Source organism: Chenopodium quinoa, unplaced genomic scaffold (assembly GCF_001683475.1).
Source record: "Chenopodium quinoa cultivar QQ74 unplaced genomic scaffold, ASM168347v1, whole genome shotgun sequence".
Lineage (NCBI taxonomy): Eukaryota > Viridiplantae > Streptophyta > Magnoliopsida > Caryophyllales > Amaranthaceae > Chenopodium > Chenopodium quinoa.
The window spans coordinates 9,399,087-9,417,950 of NW_018743331.1; positions in this window are offsets into that span (position 1 = coordinate 9,399,087).

The following is an 18,864-nucleotide window of genomic DNA, read 5'->3' on the forward strand; positions in this document are numbered from 1 at the left end:
TGAACCGCGCTCCTTCAAAAGCTGTCGAAAAGACTTCATATGAATTATGGACGAAGAAAACTCCACGGTTGTCTTTTATTAAGATTTGGGGTTGCGAAGCATATGTTAAAAGACTCATATCTAACGAGCTTGCACCAAAATCTGAAAAGTATTTGTTTGTAGGCTATCCAAAAGAAAAAAAGGGGTATTACTTCTACAACCAGTTTGAGAAGAAAATATTTGTTGCCCAAGATGGTGTCTTTTTGGAAAGGAGTATCTTTCTAAAATGACAAGTGGGAGGAAAATCAAACTTGATGAAGTTCAAGAAGGTGAGAAACAAAGTCAAACTAAATAAACAGACAATCAAAGTACTTTGGAAGCAACTGTTGAAAATGGTCAAAGTTAAAATGTTCAACCTATTACCCTGCGTTGGTCGTAAAGGCTAAGATCTCAACCAGACAGATACCTCGGTGTTGTCTTAACTGAGAATCAAGACATCCTAGTTATGGATAAAGATGAGCCAGCGACATAGAAACAAGCTATGACGAGCCCTGACTCTGCAAATTTGCAATACGCTAGCCATGAAATCCGAGATGGACTCATGTATGAAAATCAAGTCTGGGACTTGGTTGATTTGCCCGAATCTTACACACCTATCGGTTGCAAATGGATTTTCAAGTTGAGAACCAAAAAATATGAAAATATATATTTATACAAAGCTAGATTGGTGGCAAAAGGTTACAGGAAAATTCGCGGCGTTGATTATGATGAAAGCTTTTTGCCAGTCGCCATGCTTATGTTCGTCTAGATTATCCTAGCAATTTCCACATATTATGATTATGAGATATGGCAAATGGATGTCCAAACCGCCTTCCTTAATGGGATTTTGGAAGAAACTGTGTACATGACACAACCAGAAGGTTTTGTAGATCCAAACAATGCTGGGAAGGTACGCAAGCTTAAGAAGTCCATTTATGGACTAAAGCAGGCAAGCAGAAGTTGGAATCTGCGATTCGATGAAGCCATTAGTGAGTTTGGCTTTATCAAGAATCCAGATGAGTCTTGTGTTTACAAGAAGGTCATTGGGAGTGACATCGCATTACTTATATTATATGTTGATGACATATTGCTCATTGGAAACAGCATTCCAATGTTGGAGTCTGTAAAGGCTTGGCTTGGAAAGTGTTTTTCAATGAAGGACTTGTGAGAGGCACAATACATATTAGGCATCAAGATCTATCGAGATAGATCTTAAAGGATGATTGGATTTAGCCAAAGTACTTATATCGATAAGGTACTGGCACGATTCAATATTGAGGAAGCCAAAAGAGGCCACCTACCCATGTCACATGGCATAATTCTCAGCAAGAAATAGTGTCCGAAGACACCTAATGAGTGAGAGAGGATGAGTCAGATTCCATATGCTTCGCTTATTGGATCGATCATGTATGCCATGATATGTACTAAGCCGGATGTATCGTATGCCTTGAGTGCTATGAGTCAATACCAATCAGACCCATGAGAGGTGCATTGGACTGCGGCCAAGAATATCCTAAAGTATCTGAAAAGGAACACGGATAAATTTATGGTCTACTGTGGGAGTAAGGATTTGGTTGTCGAAGGTTATATTGACGCAAGCTTCCAGACTGACAGAGACGACTTCAAGTCACAATCAGGATATATGTTCTGTCTTAATGAAGGAGCATTCAGTTGGAAGAGTGCTAAACAATGCACGACTGCAGATTCTACAACTGAAGTCGAATACTTGGTAGCTTCGGAAGCAGCTAAGGAGGCAGTTTGGATTCGTAAGTTTGTTGGTGAACTTGGTCTAGCCCCCTCAATTAAGGGACCAATAGACCTTTACTATGATAATAGTGGGGCTATTGCTCAGGCCAGGGAGCCAAGGGAGCATCAGAAAGTCAAACATGTCATGAGGCGATTTCACATGATAAGGGAATGGAAGTCCGAAGGTGAAATCAGAATTTGCAAGATTGGAACAGATGACAATGTATCCGATCCACTCACCAAACCTTTGCCTCAAGTGAAACTCAACAAGCACGTTGAGGCAATGGGAATCAGGCACATTGGAGATTGGCTTTGTATTCCCTATTTGTGTGTTTTAATTAAGTTTTAGAGATCTTAATGTAAAACACCATGTTAAACCATTCATTTATAGAGTAATTTAATTTTTCTGTAAATTATTATTCCATTTCTATTTAATTGTGGTTTAGAATTAAATAATGAGTACATTCGATTTGAACATTCAAAATAGGGTATCAAGACCATGTCTTGGATAAAGAAACACGTATTAAGTGAACGTTGCATATCATATCAAAATTATCCCTAATCGAGGTCATTTGAAAGTTGGACGACTAATGACCGAGTGAGATTAGTGTGTAGTATGATTTATAGCACCGTTTCTTGTGCTACAAGGACAAAATTATCATAAATCATTTACACATGTATCAGTTTGGAACTATGCCAGATTGACCTATGAGAATACTTTACGAGATTTAACAATAGTCAAAAGTATAGTACTCATTATGGCTATCGGAACCTCTTTCCTCGACCATGAGTATTGATAGTTCTCTTGTTTTTAGTACTAGTCCGCTTTGATGTTGTCCAACATTTTTCGTATAAGGGGATTATAAAGGTAACAGTTAGGAGGCTAGGGCCTCTCAGTAATGGAAACTAATAATGCAAGACTGGGAATGTCCCCTATTAACAGTAGGGAACCTGTCTTTGTTGTTTACAAGGCCTCTCGAAGAGCAAGACTGTGAAAATGCATGGCCGTGCTCAGATGCATTTTAGAAATCATCTGCTTATTGACAGTCGTACTCGGGAATCGAGAAACACTTTTGGACGTAATAAGGATGACGAAGAATCTTACCTTATAGTTCATGAAGAGAAATTAAGTGACATAAGAAATAGGCTATACACAATTAGCACACTTATCCGGAAGGACAATTGGGAGATTGAAAGGAATGGTGTCCTTGGAACAAGTGTATTATTCGGATAGAGGGTTCGGAATTAATAAGAATGCTAATTATTCAATGAGCTCAAGTGATCAGAATGCCTAGCTGGAGGCCGCTTCCAATCAGTAATATTAATGAATAATTAATATTACAGCTTAATCTTCACAGAACCTTTCGGGTCACACCCAAAGGATTAAATGAGTCAAATAAGTTTTACGAACAAAGATGTCGGATTACGAGCTTAGAGCGTTAAAACTGAGCGTCACGCATCTCAATTTAGGAATCAACGAAGACGAGAAATTAATAAAATAATATATATTGTGCTATAATTACGAGGATAGCACGAGCCTTAGGCACGCCTCGGATCGGAGGCAAGTGGCTAGGAGCCGCAAAAATCAAGGCGCCAAGCCATAGAACCCCACAAGGACAAACTAGGCTGGCCGTGGCGTGTGGGGCAGGCAAGGATGCCTCGTAGGCCTGCACGCCACAGCATACCCCTAGGTGGACTGCCCAGCAGGCCAGAAAGCAAGCCATACTTAGGAGGGGCGCTGTTGGGGCTACTATGCTACTGCTGCTGGCGTACGTGTGTGTGTGGGCTTGCGGTGGCATCTGTAGGCTTGCGTCCATGGGCCACCACACCTAGCCTTGGGCAGCAAGGCTACTAACAAGGCTTAACTTGCTGCCCGAGCTGACCAAGTAGGTGGGGTGGGCAAGCCTTGCCTTGCTCTCCAAGGAAAAGGTGGTCTTTTCACCTACTCCCTCTTTATGTGATGACACTTGGAATTTGATTATTGTTTCATGGATATTTAATTAAATTTGGAGTTAAATTAAATTCTATTTTGCCTTTATACCAACTATCCCACATTGAAAGATGATGGGATTTCAAAGGGCTCTTTTCCCTATAAATAGCAATCACTTGGAATTTGGGATAGACACTTGAGTTGGTTCACTTTAAGGGATCTCAAAGAAGAGAAAACCTTTGTTCTAATAACTCTAAGTTATTTTTGGTCTAGCCCCGACTAAGCTTTGGGGTAGGGACCAGTACTGTTTAGTAGCGAGGGAGTGAGCCGTCGGATGTTCGCTGCGGAACTTGAAGCTTTCATGTCCGAGCTCGATGTTGAGCAAAGCACGCTACAAGGGTGAGCATTCTCTCTCTTCTCTCTCTCTTCTCTCATGTTTATGTTTGTTTTTTATGCCTTTGTTTATGTTGTAATTATTATGCATACGATCCGGTTATCAGGTTTTGTTTTAGCGCGGTGTTGGGAAGCACAAAACCCAACATAGATCACCGGAGTACCATAATTGGGTGGTTCCACCTCTATCAACGATGAGCTACCATTGTGATCAGCCGCTGCCTGGCAAGGCACCTCGCGCCTGGTCGAGATTTCTAGCGAGGTACGCCGATGCCTCGCTCCTCTCTCTCTCGAGAGTCCTCTAGCCTCGAACGAGTGCGTGACTGAGGAATAGGCTAAAATAAAAATAAAGAAATGCAAGTCAGGCAAAAAAAAAAGAAAAATAAAGAAAAATAAAAGCAATGGCATAAAGACATACCGGTACAACATCCCCCATACGTCGAAACGATGCCTGGTGGCTCCATCTCGCCAACTGGTACCGAAAGGCATCCATGGCAACTGCCGTCCGAGTCACCACCTCGCGAGAAAACTGCAAAATCAGACAAAGTTAGGAAAGCAGGAAAATATATACACTGAACAAAGAGAAGGGTGACAACTCCCCCATGTTTGATGGCGGGGAATGGATTGCTCCACTAATCGTCACTCCTCCAGGGCTGGAGGGATCATCTCCTTGATAGGTCCATGAATCCCCTTATAGAGGATGGACATGCATGGGGGCATAAACTCCGCAGGCTCCTCTGACTTCTACAAAAGTAAAATCTAATAGTTAAGCACTGTTAGGGGCTACAGAAAAGATGAAACGGCTAATCAAATTCACAAACCTCCTCCTCGCTATAAGGTGGCTAAGCTAGTCGAGGAAGTAGCGCCTCCACATAAGGACGGTTGGGGTAGCTATGTCTCCGCTAGTCCTCTCCTATAACACCATCAGCAGCATTAATTTGGAGCTGCTCCTAACTCATCATCGGAGCAGGAGGATCTGCAGGAACCACAGGAACAGCTGAGGAGTGCTAGATGGCCACTCTCTCGCCAAGGTACCATACCACCTCGTAGGTACCCCAAAAGAAACCCCTCTCAGCAGTATACTGAGAGGCAAGCCTAAAATCGCCCAAGTCAGCCCATGGACGATACTAGACCTCAGAGTGCTACAACAAAAGGAGTAAGTCAGGAATTCGTGACGAAATCCAAAGAAGTAAGAAACAAAGAACAAAGTCCACCTCAAGAATCGCAGTCCTGACAGCAGCGGCAGAAATCAGACCACCACAGCGGTCCAGCTAGCTGGCGGAAATCAGGAGCCCTCTAGCCCGAGACCTCACCGGAGCCAGTGAAGGGAAATACTCGTAGAGCTAGATCTGAGAGAAGTAAAAAAATCTAAGAATCGATAAACATTGAGAGTGAGATTGAAATCACAAGATTAGAGGAAAAGGTACCTCTACGACTTTCCAAAAGCTAGAGTAAGAAATCTTTATCCTGCAATGTCGCTGACGACACACCGACCGCTGCCCCAAAAGCATATCAACGTAGCCAAGGCTGGCCCTGTCGTACGTGCCAACTCGCTGAAGGTCGCGCAGGGCAGAAAGATAAATGCAGCAAAACACGACTTCCCCTGTCACGAGAAAAGATCCCCGACAGGAGAATGAGAAGAAAGATGCGAACCCACTGCTTCAGTGTGGTCGCATCATCATCAAAGGCCTCCATAAGCGGTGCTCTGCGAACCGTCCTCATGCTGGTATCTATCCTCCAAGCCTCAGCAACGGCTCTATGTGCAACAAGACCCAGCAACTCTGCAGTCTCAGGAGAAGCCGGAGTGAGCATCCCGTCTACAGGAAGTGGATCCGGTCGAAACTCCAGCCCACTAATGACAGAGAAGTCAAGAGGGGTGATAGTTATCTCACCTCATGGAAAATGGAATGTGTTCGTCGTGTCCTAAAAGAACTCCTGGACACCTCGAATGATGCGACGACTCTCTCGGAAGGGATGGAGAGCCGTAGCAACCCGAAGTAGGGGAGTTAACCCACAAGAATCCCAAAGAACCCTCACCGCCTCGTTCTTGACAATGTCCTGGCGGTAGACAGATAAAATGGTACCATTGCCCGAGTCATGGCAACGAACATGCTCCTCAGTAAAACCCAACCAAGCGTGCCGGGAGATGTTTTAAATCGGCTGAAAAGTTAGGGTGTGCTCATCCCACTCAGGGAGAGACCACGCCCGATAAGTAGAAGTGCCATCACTGTCTCCTACAGGCCGTCCTCTCGGTGAGACAAGGTAGAATGAAAATTAAGAAGAGTTTGAGCAAAACTTACATAGATCAGCAAACAAGAATGAAAATGCGACGATTTGCAACAAGTATGAGAGAATTTGGTTAAGAAACAAGTGAGAATGAGCGTATTGAAGCTTCGAGCGAAAACGAAGCTAAAAAAGGCAACTGAAAAAATGAGGAAGGAGAAGGGGTTTAAATTCCCAAACTGCGAATTTTCGTGAAGCGATAGGACCTGTTGTCACGTGATAGATCTGTTTTCGCCCGCGTCATACCTTGTGGATCCCACAATTTGATTTTGTGGCCCATATTTATCCATTTGAGCTTTTTGGTAACCCATTAAGCCATTGAGTCTCGCAATGAACATTTGATGTGATTAGTAATCGGCCAGGTTATGATTTTGATTGATGATCGACCTGATGACGATCACCTTATTGAGTGAGCACGCCTAAGCATTGGCAGAGCATATTACGCCTAACATTGGCTCATTACATTTAAAAACGCCTAAGCATTGGCAGAGCACATTACGCCTAAGAAATAGTTAAAAACGCCTAAGCATTCGTAGAGCATATTACACATAAGCATTGGTTTTAAACGCACGTAAGCATTTCCTAAAAATATTACACCTAAACATTGGTTAATCCCGCCCAAGCATTGGCAACATTTGAGGATCTCTAAGCATTGCGATCTTCAACGATGTCCCTGAGATGTGGAGATTGTTACCGAGATTTTAAGATGGCGACACACTGCGGTCTTCGACGATGTCCCTAGGAATTGGAGATTGTCACCGAGATTTGAAGATGGCGACACACTGCGGTCCTCGACGATGTCCCTAGGATGTAGAGATTGTCACCATGATTTGAAGATGGCAAAGCACTGCCACCTTCGACGATATCCCTAGGATGTGGAGATTGTCACCTTGATTGAAAGATGGCGAAGCACTGCCACCTTCGACGATATTCCCTAGGACTTCAAATGAAGATAGCGAAGCACTAATACCTTCGACAGCGTTCACTAAGCATTGTGAAGGTTGTCAAACAAAACTTTAATCCGACGTGATGTCACCCAGAGGCGTGTATTCGACGGTGCAAGATATGCGTTTCTAACTCCTTTATATGTAGAATTAACGCTTTTCTGCAGGTATCGGCATTAAAAAGAATGATTTTTGTTTCACGTCTTAGATAAAGAGTTGAAGAGTCTCGTGAATTTCCCTTAAGCCCCAACCATTTCTTAACTTTTCTAAAGAGTTTTAATCCAAAATCATTTATTTTATGTCTTTAAACCCAAAATCATTCATTTCGTGTCTTTGAAAATCATTCATTTTGTGTCCCCTTTAAAACGTCAAAACCAGATTATTTTGGTTTATAATACTGGTCCAATTATTGTGTAGAAGGATGGGGTTTGAAAAGAGCTTTCCAACGATATATTATGAGCCCAAATCCGAGTTATAACAAAGAATTTATGGCCAAAATACTAAACCGAACCCAAATCAAGCCTTACTTGCGACCCAATGACCATTAGGATTTATTATTAGCTTCTAGAATCTTCTAGAATGTTCTAAATTATCTTGTTTTTAAAAAGATAAAGATTTAAGAATTTTATATTGGATAAAACACTTGTTTTAAATGATTTTAATTCTGATAAAATTATAATACGTACGGAAATTCGATTAACCCAATTTGATTGGAAGTCAGATTCTATACGGATTCTATCTTCTAAAAGCATGGCTGGGTGACAGAAATATCGCGTCGCAATAAGCCTATCGCGTCTCGATAGAAACCTGTTGAAGACTCTTTTATCTCTAGCTTCTTTCCCTTTGAACGCCACCATGCTTAAATGCATGATCATAGTGGGGCTCAAAGTTGATGTATGAAATATTCCCTACAGCTATGTACATGGTAGTGTATCTTTGCATGTTCTTGTTTATGTCGACGATTTGATTATTGCAGGGTCCACTCATGATGCTATTGTACGGTTTAATACCTATTTGTGCAAATGCTTCTATATGAAGGATTTGGGGCTACTTAAGTACTTCTTAGGTATTGAGGTTGCTCGTAGTCCGGAGGGTATCTTTCTTTCTCAACGAAAGTATGCTTTGGATATCTTAATTGAGGTAGGTATGTTGGGTTGCAAACCCATTGAAACTCTGATTAAGAAGAATCATCGTCTTGCACATGCTTCAGGTTAGCCGTTTGCTCATCCGGTGAGTCGAGTTATTCAGTGCATGTGTTGGCACAATTTTTTAGTGATCCGCAGGTTTCTCATTGGGATGCGGCCATTCGTGTCTTGCACTACCTTAAGGGTAGTTCGGAACTAGGCATCTTGTTGTGACCTATGAAGGATTCACGATTGACGACTTTTTGTGATAGTGATTGGGCGACATGTCCTTTGACACGGCTTTTTTTAACATGTTATCTTGTGTTTTTAGGTCGCTCTCTTGTTTCTTGGAAGACTAAGAAACAACCTATTGTATCTTGTTCCTCGGCGGAAGCCGAATATCGTTCTATGGTAGTTGCTACTTGTGAGTTGAAATGGCTCAAGGCATTGTTGTTTGCTTTAGGAGTTAGTCATTCGAAGTCTATGCAGTTGTTATGATATAGTCATTCGGCCCTGCATATTGCTAAGAATCCAGTGATGATCGTACGAAGCATATAAAGGTAGATTGTCATTTTGTTCGTGATAAGTTATTGAAGGGTAATATTTCTACTTCTTATGTTTCGACGAATCATCAGTTGGCAGATATTCTTAAGAAGGCTCTTGGACGACAACAATTTGGTTTTTTGTTGCCCAATTTAGGCATTCGTGATTTGCATGCTCCAATTTAAGGGGGAGTATTAGAAGTCGGTTTTGTTATTTATGTTAAGTTTGTATATTTGTAATGTTTATCTTGTTAGGAGTTTTAGGCAAGTTAGGTCTTGTGTGTATTGTGTATATATATTGTGGTGAATATCAACATAAAGTGTTTCGGGGTTTTTTGCGAGATGTCCTACAGGAGAGTTACGTCACCAAGACTGGCCCCTCGCTTGGTTGTACCTGCAACAAACGGAAGGTCCTGTTGTTCGGAGTTTCGCCTCCAACGATCAAGTTGGTGCGTGTACGGAGAACAAATGTGGAAAGTAAGTAAGTCCTTCTCAGATCCCGAGTTCAGGTGTTTTCTCTGATGTGAAAGAATTGATTGTGATGTAATAAATGAGCGTTGTCCCCAAAATAGGGTAAATGTCCCTATATATAGGGCATTGGGAATAGTGCCCTTACGTAGGTCACTTTTCCTAGATTTGGTGGGTTGCGCCGCTTTTGCGGTTTCTTGGGAAATGGGCCTTGAAATCCGTCATTCCCTTTGAATATTTGTATGCCACGTGTCAAGTCTAGGTAGGTCCGTTTGGATTCCTCCTAGGGTAGCACGTCTCACACTCTCATTTGCCCCTCACAAGGGTCACGTGGCGCACCTCGTGGCGCCTGTGACAAGTGTCACGCACGTATGGGTGAATAATATTTTTACTCTTTACCTTCTGGAGTAAATTTCAGAATTCCCCATAAAAGTTTTACCCTTCTATAAATAGTTTCACACCCTCATTCTCGCATATTCACGAAAAATCCTTGAGAAAATTTTTTACTTTTGAGAGAACTCGATTATTGCCGCTTGTGTTTCATCCGCCTGCGTCGGAGCTGTCCCAAGGAGTTCAACAGTACCTTCATCCAAAAGGTAACCGACTGCTTTCCCTCTCTTTCTTGATTTTTCATTACCGTCTGTGTTTGTTTTTCCTTGTTTTCAAAAATGGTTTCATAAACACACACGACACGGCCTAGGATAGCTATCAGTCGGTCACCCGAGACGGCTTAATCTAGCACTAGGACTGCCGTCTACCCATACTTGGACTCCCCTCTACAAACATCCCCAAATTTGACCGTCTCCTTGTCTGTGCAGGAAAATAAGGCTAGAACAAAAAGCACGGACTAGGGCACTATAGATGGTGAGGAGGGCGACGACACTATTGAGGTGCCAAGAAATGAAGTTTATGATTACCCACCCGGCCCTCCAAGTACGCCGAGTGATTCTATCCTAAATGAGCCAGATGATGTGTCCAAAAACAATGCATCCGGCTCCGAGCAATGGTCATCTCAGTCGGATGCTGCCCCAAGCGGTTCCAATACTGGAACAGAGTCCCCTGTTCTCATGAGGAGCTCGAGAGCTCCGATTCTGATTCTGAGCTTGCAGAGGAGGCCGCCTCTGCTTAGACAGGGCGAGGGGAGGCTTCTTCCTCTGCCCAAGAAGAATTCACTCTCTACTTTACCTGTATCTTAGCAGGCACGCAGAGAAATATGCGCAAGAAGTTGAACGACTTCCGAGCCGCCCATGTTATGGGGGCCGGATATGAAATCCATGTTCCTGATCTACATGAAACGGTCGTCTGGTCGTTTTTATCCAGTTATAGAGACCAATGCTTCGGTTGTTATGAAGTAGCAATGCAAGCAGGCCTAAGATTTCCCCTTAATCGAGATGTGGAGAAGAGTCGTCGCCTGTAATATGCTCAGGGTGAACATACTAGGGTATGTCGTCGCCTGTAATATGCTCAGAGTAGAGTCGGGCTTCAAAGCCTTAGCCTCAATGCATTATCTAACCAAGGCCCCTAAGTCAGCGGCCCTAGCTAGTATACCCTTACTTGCCACAAAGGGTACATGATGACCGTGGGTAAGGAAAACAAGTGGAAGGACTGGTGAAATAGATTTTATATTATCTTTTCACCTGACACCCGAAGGAACCCAAAGTATAATTCCTGGAACCAAAACCCATACCTTCTAGGCACAAAAACTATCCTCCCGCCTGTAACTAAGGAAGGCTAGGATTAAATTTTGACGCCTGATTTATTTAAGGTCACCAAAAAAACCATATAGGGAGGGAACAAGATAGAGATAATTCCCCACAGTTACATCCCTAGGTTTGAGTGGTTGATGGATGGCACCTATCTTGCCGCCTGTGGCCTTAGTATAAAAAAAAAGCCAAAGGTAAAGGGTCGGATGAATCTGTTTAGCAAATTGCTCTTCTATTTTTTTGTTTTTTTACCTAACATGCATCCGGCGTATTTTGCAGAAGAAGCAATAGAGAAGCTCTCTCCAAACAAGAAACCTACCAGCTCTGCAGCCGCCTACCGCAAGATGATCAAGCAGAAGTCTCAGGCCTTCAAAAAAGAACAGCTTAACCATGAAAGTTTTTCACAAAATCTTTGTTATGAGACATGCGAACAGTGTTATCCTATACTAATAGCTATGTCCTTCATAAATTTTTTTTTTTTATTTTTTTTTAGGAGGGACCAAACAAGCCAACTGTACTTTCCTATATGGAAGTCTGTGGCGCAGAAGAATCCCTCAGCCGCTAAATTTGGGGAAGACTCACACCCCACCATTGGCAACAAGTCTAATGCTTCCCATGAAGCTCTAAAAAAGTCAGACGCCCCTAAAGCATCGAAGATAGGCAAGCCACTCACTGTTGATGTCGGCCCAGCAGCTGCAGGCAGGCTTGCCCCAGGCGGTTGTAAAGATAGGTATCTCCAGGATTTGGAAGTTGACATTCAAGGTATTAGTACCTTTAACCCTTTACCTTACCCTAGTAAGGTAAAGTCTTATTAACAGTCACCAAGCAGCTCCGAAGACACCAGGTCTATAGGCCAGGTTTATGCCAACTTCCACCAAGTATTGATTGTGCAGATGCTACTCAGATGTCAGATATATAGCAGTTCTCCAAGAACATGCTCAAGGCCATCTCTGCTGAGGAACGGGAGTCTGTAAGAGGGGTTGGCACCCTCAATTTCGATGCCATATTGGCTCTACTTGCTGAGGTAACTTGGTTTTAAGTTAAAAAAAATTTCTAACCCTTCTAAAGTCGGCTGTTTATAAATAATTTAATTTGCCAGATGCAGCCCATGCAGCAGGTGAATGGGCTTAAGAAGCCCTTCTCAGACAAGCAGAAAGAGGTAAAGGCTGCCAATGATCGAGCCACCTCTTCTCTTAGCCGACCAATGTATATGTAAAAATGAAGCACTGACTCATGACATCCTCCATTCACAAGCAGAGGCCAACCTGCAGGTCAAGCAAAAGTTAGAGGCGGAAGAGGGTAACTAAGCTAGAGACCCAACTTAAGTCTAAACGGAATGGTGTCCTTCCAACAAGTGTATTATTCTGATAGAGGGTTCAGAATTATTAGAAAGCTAATTCTTCAGTGAGGTCAAGTGATCGGAATGCCTAGGTGGAGGCCGCTTCTGATTAGTAATATTAATGTGTAATTAATATTACAGCTTAATCTTGACTGAACCCTGGGGTTACACCCAATCGGGTAACCGATCTGAGTCGGCGAATCAATCCGAAGGATCAGAGAGTCATTAGAGCATTATGAACAAAGACGTCGGACATCGAGCTTAGAGCGTCGAAACCGAGCGTCGTAAGTCGAGTCGAATTTATAATTCGACGGGAAGAGAAATCAAGCAAGCGACAAGTTCGAGCTAAGCCGTAGCCTCACATTTGCCTAAAAATGAGATTTCATGTGTTTCACTAGGCATACCGCAAGCATGCTAGCAAGGCTGGTGCACAAGGCCGCAAGCATGCTAGCGTGCTAGTGTTCCAAGCCACGCACCCAGCGGCATCATCGCTAGCCCAAGCACAACAGCAGTGCGCTATGCGTGCTGTGCTATGGTGATGTGTGCTAGCATAACAGCCTCACGCACCTAGAAGCCTCTCGCAAAGAAGCCACGCTTCGCAGCATCGCACTAGCATCATAGCGTGCTATGTGTTGTGGTTGTGCATGCTTGCGTGCTAGGCATCGCAGCATGCGATGTGCCAAGGCTGTGCATGCTTGTGTGCTTGGCAGCACCTAGCACAAGCAGCAGTAGGACCCCGCATTGCATGCGTGGTTTGCTGGCTGCGTGCATGGGTATGCAGGCTAGTTAGCCAGCCCAGCCAAGGTGTTAGGCGCCAGCTAGGCAGCCAAGGCAGAATGGCTGTCAGCTATGCGTGGGCTGCTCTTGGGTTTTGGTTGGTACCGATTCTTGGTGGCTTTTCTTATAGAGCAAGGAGTGTTGGTCCCCTCCCCCCTTTGAATGGTCCTCACCTACTCTAGCCCTCCATGTGACACTTGGAGCTTGTTGATTGCCTTGCATTTTTATTTTGTTTTTGATTAAAATAATTGAGTAAAATGCAAATCTCCCACATTGATGGGAGAATGGAGATCAATTCTCCATTCCCTATAAATACACAACTTTGGGTTTGGGAAAAATCACTGGAGTTGAACTCAATAAGGTATCTCCCTATAGGTGAGGAAACCTTTAAGTTCGTAATAGTCTAGTCTTTTCTTGGTCTAGCCCCGACTAACCTTCGGGGTAGAGGTCGTTCGGGTCGGGTCTCGAGGGTGGACTCTGTCGGAGGCTCTCGCGCTTACGGACCTTAGGCTTTGAAATCCGAGCTCTGTAGGAGCGAAGCACGCGTCGAGGGTAAGAATGTCATTTCCCTTTCTCTTTCTTTTGTTGTTTAATTATGTGATTGCATGCATAGTTACTTTAATTAGTGGGCGGGTCTTGGGCGGGTTTCTCTTCTGCATAGTGTTGGACGCTACGAAACCTAACAACGATATCGGAGCCGCGCTCATTTTAATTTTTGTAACTAATAATTAATTGAGGTGATTTAAAATGGATTTAAATTCTGGATTTGCTTCCTAATTAAATTAGAAGCTCGTTTTAATTAGTTTTAATCTTGTATTTTACTAATCTTGGCTGACGAACCCAGATTTCGACTAAAAAATAGTGATTTTTGGGTGCAAAAAAGTGCTAAATCGTTTTTGTTTCTCTTCGAACCCTGTTCAAAAGCCAAAATCCACCCAGAAGCATGTTTTTCGATGGGTTTTTCATTGTTGACGAAAAATTTTAAATCTTTAAACCTTGATTAATTATGGCATGTTAAAGGTAGATTAAATGTATGGTTGCATCACTAATCTCTACTGCAATTATAAACCTTATTAAGAATGTTTATGAAGTCATAATTGGGGCTTGATTTGGTAAGCTCATTTTTCACATAAATTTGAAATTTTATAATTTTTATGGTGAATGTTGCTTCAAGCGTGAATGTTTATGGTGAATGTGTAATTTTGAAGTCCCTAATATGTTAAAGATCCAATCTTTAATTGTTTATTTGGTTGGAACTTTGATTGCTAAATTCCATGTTGAACTAATTTTTGGATTTATTCATTTTTTGGTTGATTAAAGTCCTTAAAGTTCAAAGCTTGTATTGATATTTAATTAGTCTTCATATTGGAAGATGTAACTTTTCAATTATACACAAGTTAGTGTTGGAAATTTTTCATTAGATGAATGGGTTTATTTTTCCAACTTCTTTAATTTTGTCAAATCTCATTATTAAATTATGTATGGGTAATTTAATTATGTGTATAGCCCTTCTATTTTGTAGCATCAAGATGGACCTAAATTGATTTAAAGAATGGTTCTTAAATAATTTAGGCTTATGCACTACTAAAGTTGAATTTAATTTAGTTGGACTTGTTTTATTTTCATTTTCCCTCTAAATTGATTCTAAAATAAATTTAGAATTAATTTTTATCACACATAAATCAGAAATTAAAATCCCGAGTCAAGTGCACGCAAATCGAGGCAAAATCGCCCAAGACACGCCCTTAGGCTAGTCGGGCTGCTCTAGCAGCCCACATGTGGCTGCCAAGGTGCATGATGGGGCTGCCTTGCCTCGTAGATGCGCTAGTGTATGGTGTGTGTAAGAGTATGATGCACACTTGGTGCTATAGGCTATGCGAGAATGATGTGTGTGCTGTGTGGCTGCTGGAATGTGCTCGCAAATGCTTCTAGGCAGCAAGGCATGCGAGCCCCAGCAAGCTCCAGCATGCACGCAAGCATGCGTAGCATGCTGCGAGCGGCTGGTGCCAGACAGCGTGGCATGCTCTGCTAGGCAGGCATGCCAGCACGCACAACCACGGCCCTAGGTGTCTAGCAAGCCTAGCCCCGTGGCTTTGATGCTAGGCACTTGGGCATGTTATTGGCTATTGTTTTGCGTAATTGGGCCGTTTTAATTAATTATTTAATTATTTTAACGAGGCTAGGCCTCGATTGCTCCTGCACTTGCAAAATAATTTGGCAAAATATGGGTTATCCGACATAATTAATTTGATTTATTAAGTTGGATGCAGAATTTAGTGGGAGCTTCCTTAATTGCTTGAGCTAATTTATTGCATTTGATCACATAATGTTAAACAACTTTGACTAGTTTTAATTAGGCGTGTTAATTGGATTAACCACCTAAGTTAGTTTCTAGTTTACGCTTGTTATGCATTGTTACTTGTATTTCATTGTAAAATGCATGGGTCATTCACATATAGTGAATGGATGAACGGAATGTATATTGTTTCACAAGTTTCGTGAAAATGCTGGTGGGGCCCGACTAGGATAGTAAATACGGACTGTGATCTGTTATGTATTTTTGTAAATCTAAATACGGTCTACGTAACGTTGCGTATTTTTGTACCTTAATATTTAGATTAATCCTAGTCGTAGTAACTAGTAATTGCATATTTGGCAGAGATATCTCGAAGACAACATTTCTAAGAAGACGAGCCAAGAGGATGCATCGAAGACCCTTGAAGATATGAAGACTCAAGGGATCATGCTAGTTGCCAAATGCATCTTTTACTTATGTCTTATATATAATTGTGTTTATATATGAATGAATGGTACATTTAGGATTTCAAATGTTGCGATGATTAATTAAGTTCACTTAAATCAACCAACATAGAAACCAAATTTGCCATAACAAGAACGACACTTACCGAACTGATGCGCGTGGTGATGGGCTACGCCAAAGCGAGGCATTACCGCTTCCCTAGGAATATAAGGTATACTAGGTATACAAGTTGTCTTGGTTAACCTCTACGATATCAGTAAGGAGTCCTTAGATGTCGTGGCAATGGAGATAAAATGTCATGGAAGCATTGGATGCGACGTTTTATCGAACCAAGAGTAGCTTAGTGCTATTAGCAATTGGATTGCTTACCTTAGAATATTATGTGTTAAGACAAGCCAAAGCATGCTTAATCACTTTCTGATTTTTGGGATCTTGGAATTGTTTTATTTTGGCCTAAAAGGGACAATTTTTAATGTGTGGATAAGACGCGTAATAAGATTGAAAGTTTACATGTTTGCTTTGAATTTCAAACTTATTATGTTATGAACTTGATAAATGGTTATACTTTGCACTTATATTTGTAGAATTCTATATCAAATTATATTTTTTTCAATTATTGGTAAAGGAAATCTTTTGAGAATGGAAAGGCATTTCTAAAATACAACGTCTCATAATTGAGTTTTATGACTTAAGTCCGAAAGGACGGTTGGATATCATGTATTCAAAATACTGGATAGTTTTAATGAACATGAAATATTGAGTTGAAAAACTCGAACTGTCAATAGTTGACAACCAACATATCTTTTCGCTTCATGCACAAATCAGTAGGACTCATTGATGTACCAACTCAAGTACGAATTGAAGGAAAAGATGGAACTTTGTTTCACGGCGCATTAGATGCTTAATTATGCCTAACAAAATGTAAAATTCAAGGCACTTAAAGAAATGGTTCTTAAAGTCATGAGATGGTGTATGATAAGAAATATAGGAAACAAGGAACAAAGGAAAGGAATAAGATTCCTTTTCTACCCATGATTTCATGTTATTATGGTCAACTTAGCAAATCGTTATCTTCATAAGTATTGGATACTTCTTGAGTGTTCAACTTTGAAAGTGACCTCAAACCATTGAAGTCAAGCTAAGTTATTGACTTACAAGCTTAGAATGAAGCAAGTAGTGCTACATCAGTTGTAAGCTCATTTGTTTTGTTTAACGTCCTTTTAAGCCAAGGCTGGAACGAATAATGGTTATTATGTTCCATAATCAGCAAACAATCCGTTTACACACGTAAAAGAGCAATAGTTGCGGGTTTTATTTGAATGGCATGCTGGTCTAAGCCATGAGTAAATAATGTTGGATTATAAAGAAACATTTCCCTAACATGAAAACTCACAAGATTCAAGTCATGGACATGATTTGTGTTCCAAACATCATTAACAATATCACATCGACAAGAACGTACTCAAGGCTCTATTAGAAATAGACTCTTGATAGTTGATCGATTTGAAATCGTTCTAAGACAAGCAAGTCTTACTTGTTGAAATCGACAAAGAAAGGAGCTATTTTGCTTAGCATAGAGAATTAACTCTAAAAGCTAAAGAGGATTCCATTACTTAAACGTCTCACAAGAATTTAAAAGAATGTGGCTACATTAATCAAATGTGAACAAACTGGACCTTGAGTAGCTCAAATGTTCAGTGAAGTATAGAATCGACTTGGCAAGATATCAAAACCTCTAGATTATATCAACCGATGTTTGCTTGAGCCAAGAATGATCATATCAAACTTATGAAATTGAAATTTCATAATGAGCTCCACAAAGAATATAGTATGTCTTGACGGAGACCTCGATGCCATTTGGAAATGACTCGAATGATGATGGATCATATCCCTTCCTATAAAGTTCTTACAGATTTGCACAAATGACTAGTGTTACACTAAACAGAAAAATTGTCGAAGCTATGAAAGGACACCATATTCAGTTATGGATAGAAATAGTTTCTAGCGTCTTTTCAAGTATATGTCTACGGCTCTTAGCTCAGTGGGAGTTCTTTGTCTCAGTGGGAGCTAAGTGGCTCAATAAGGGCTAAGGTAGCTCGAGAAGGAGCTAACTATTTGTTTCACAACGAACTTTTACCCAAAGACAATATACATGTCTCTTTGTAAGTATTCGAGTGAGACTACGGGCATTACTTCCACAACTTAATTGAGAACATAGTATTTGTTGCTCTAAGTGGTGTCTTTCTGGAAAGTAATACATTTCCAAAATGACAAGTGGGAGGAAAACAAACTTGATGACCATCGAGATTAGAAACAAAATTGAACTAAGAATCTCCGAAGACTTTAGAAGGGCTTCATGAGAATGATTGATCATGAATACTCAAAGGACTTTATAAGTCTTAAATGAGAATTCAATACTTGCAAAACTTTATAAGTGGTGGAATAAGATCAATATAATCAAAAGGGATTTAAAAGCACCTTGAAACTTGGAATTACCCCGTATAGGTATAGAATTCACCAAAGGCTTGGTTTGAATCCTATAAATTTCTATTAAGTTAGGAATAAACCTAAAACAAGCATACTATTTACCATTGGATGGTGAGGGAATAGTGTCTTGTAAATTAGCTACGATAAATCCAAATTCCGAATAATGGTTAGAGGCCATAAAATGCGAAATAGACTCCATGTTTGTAAATCATGTTTGGAACTTGATTCATTTGCATGAAGGGTGAAAGACCCATCAATCGCAAATAAGTTTTCAAGGAGAAAACTGACAAATGTAAAATGCATAATGCATACATAGCTAGATTGGCTGAAAAGGATACAATTAATTCAC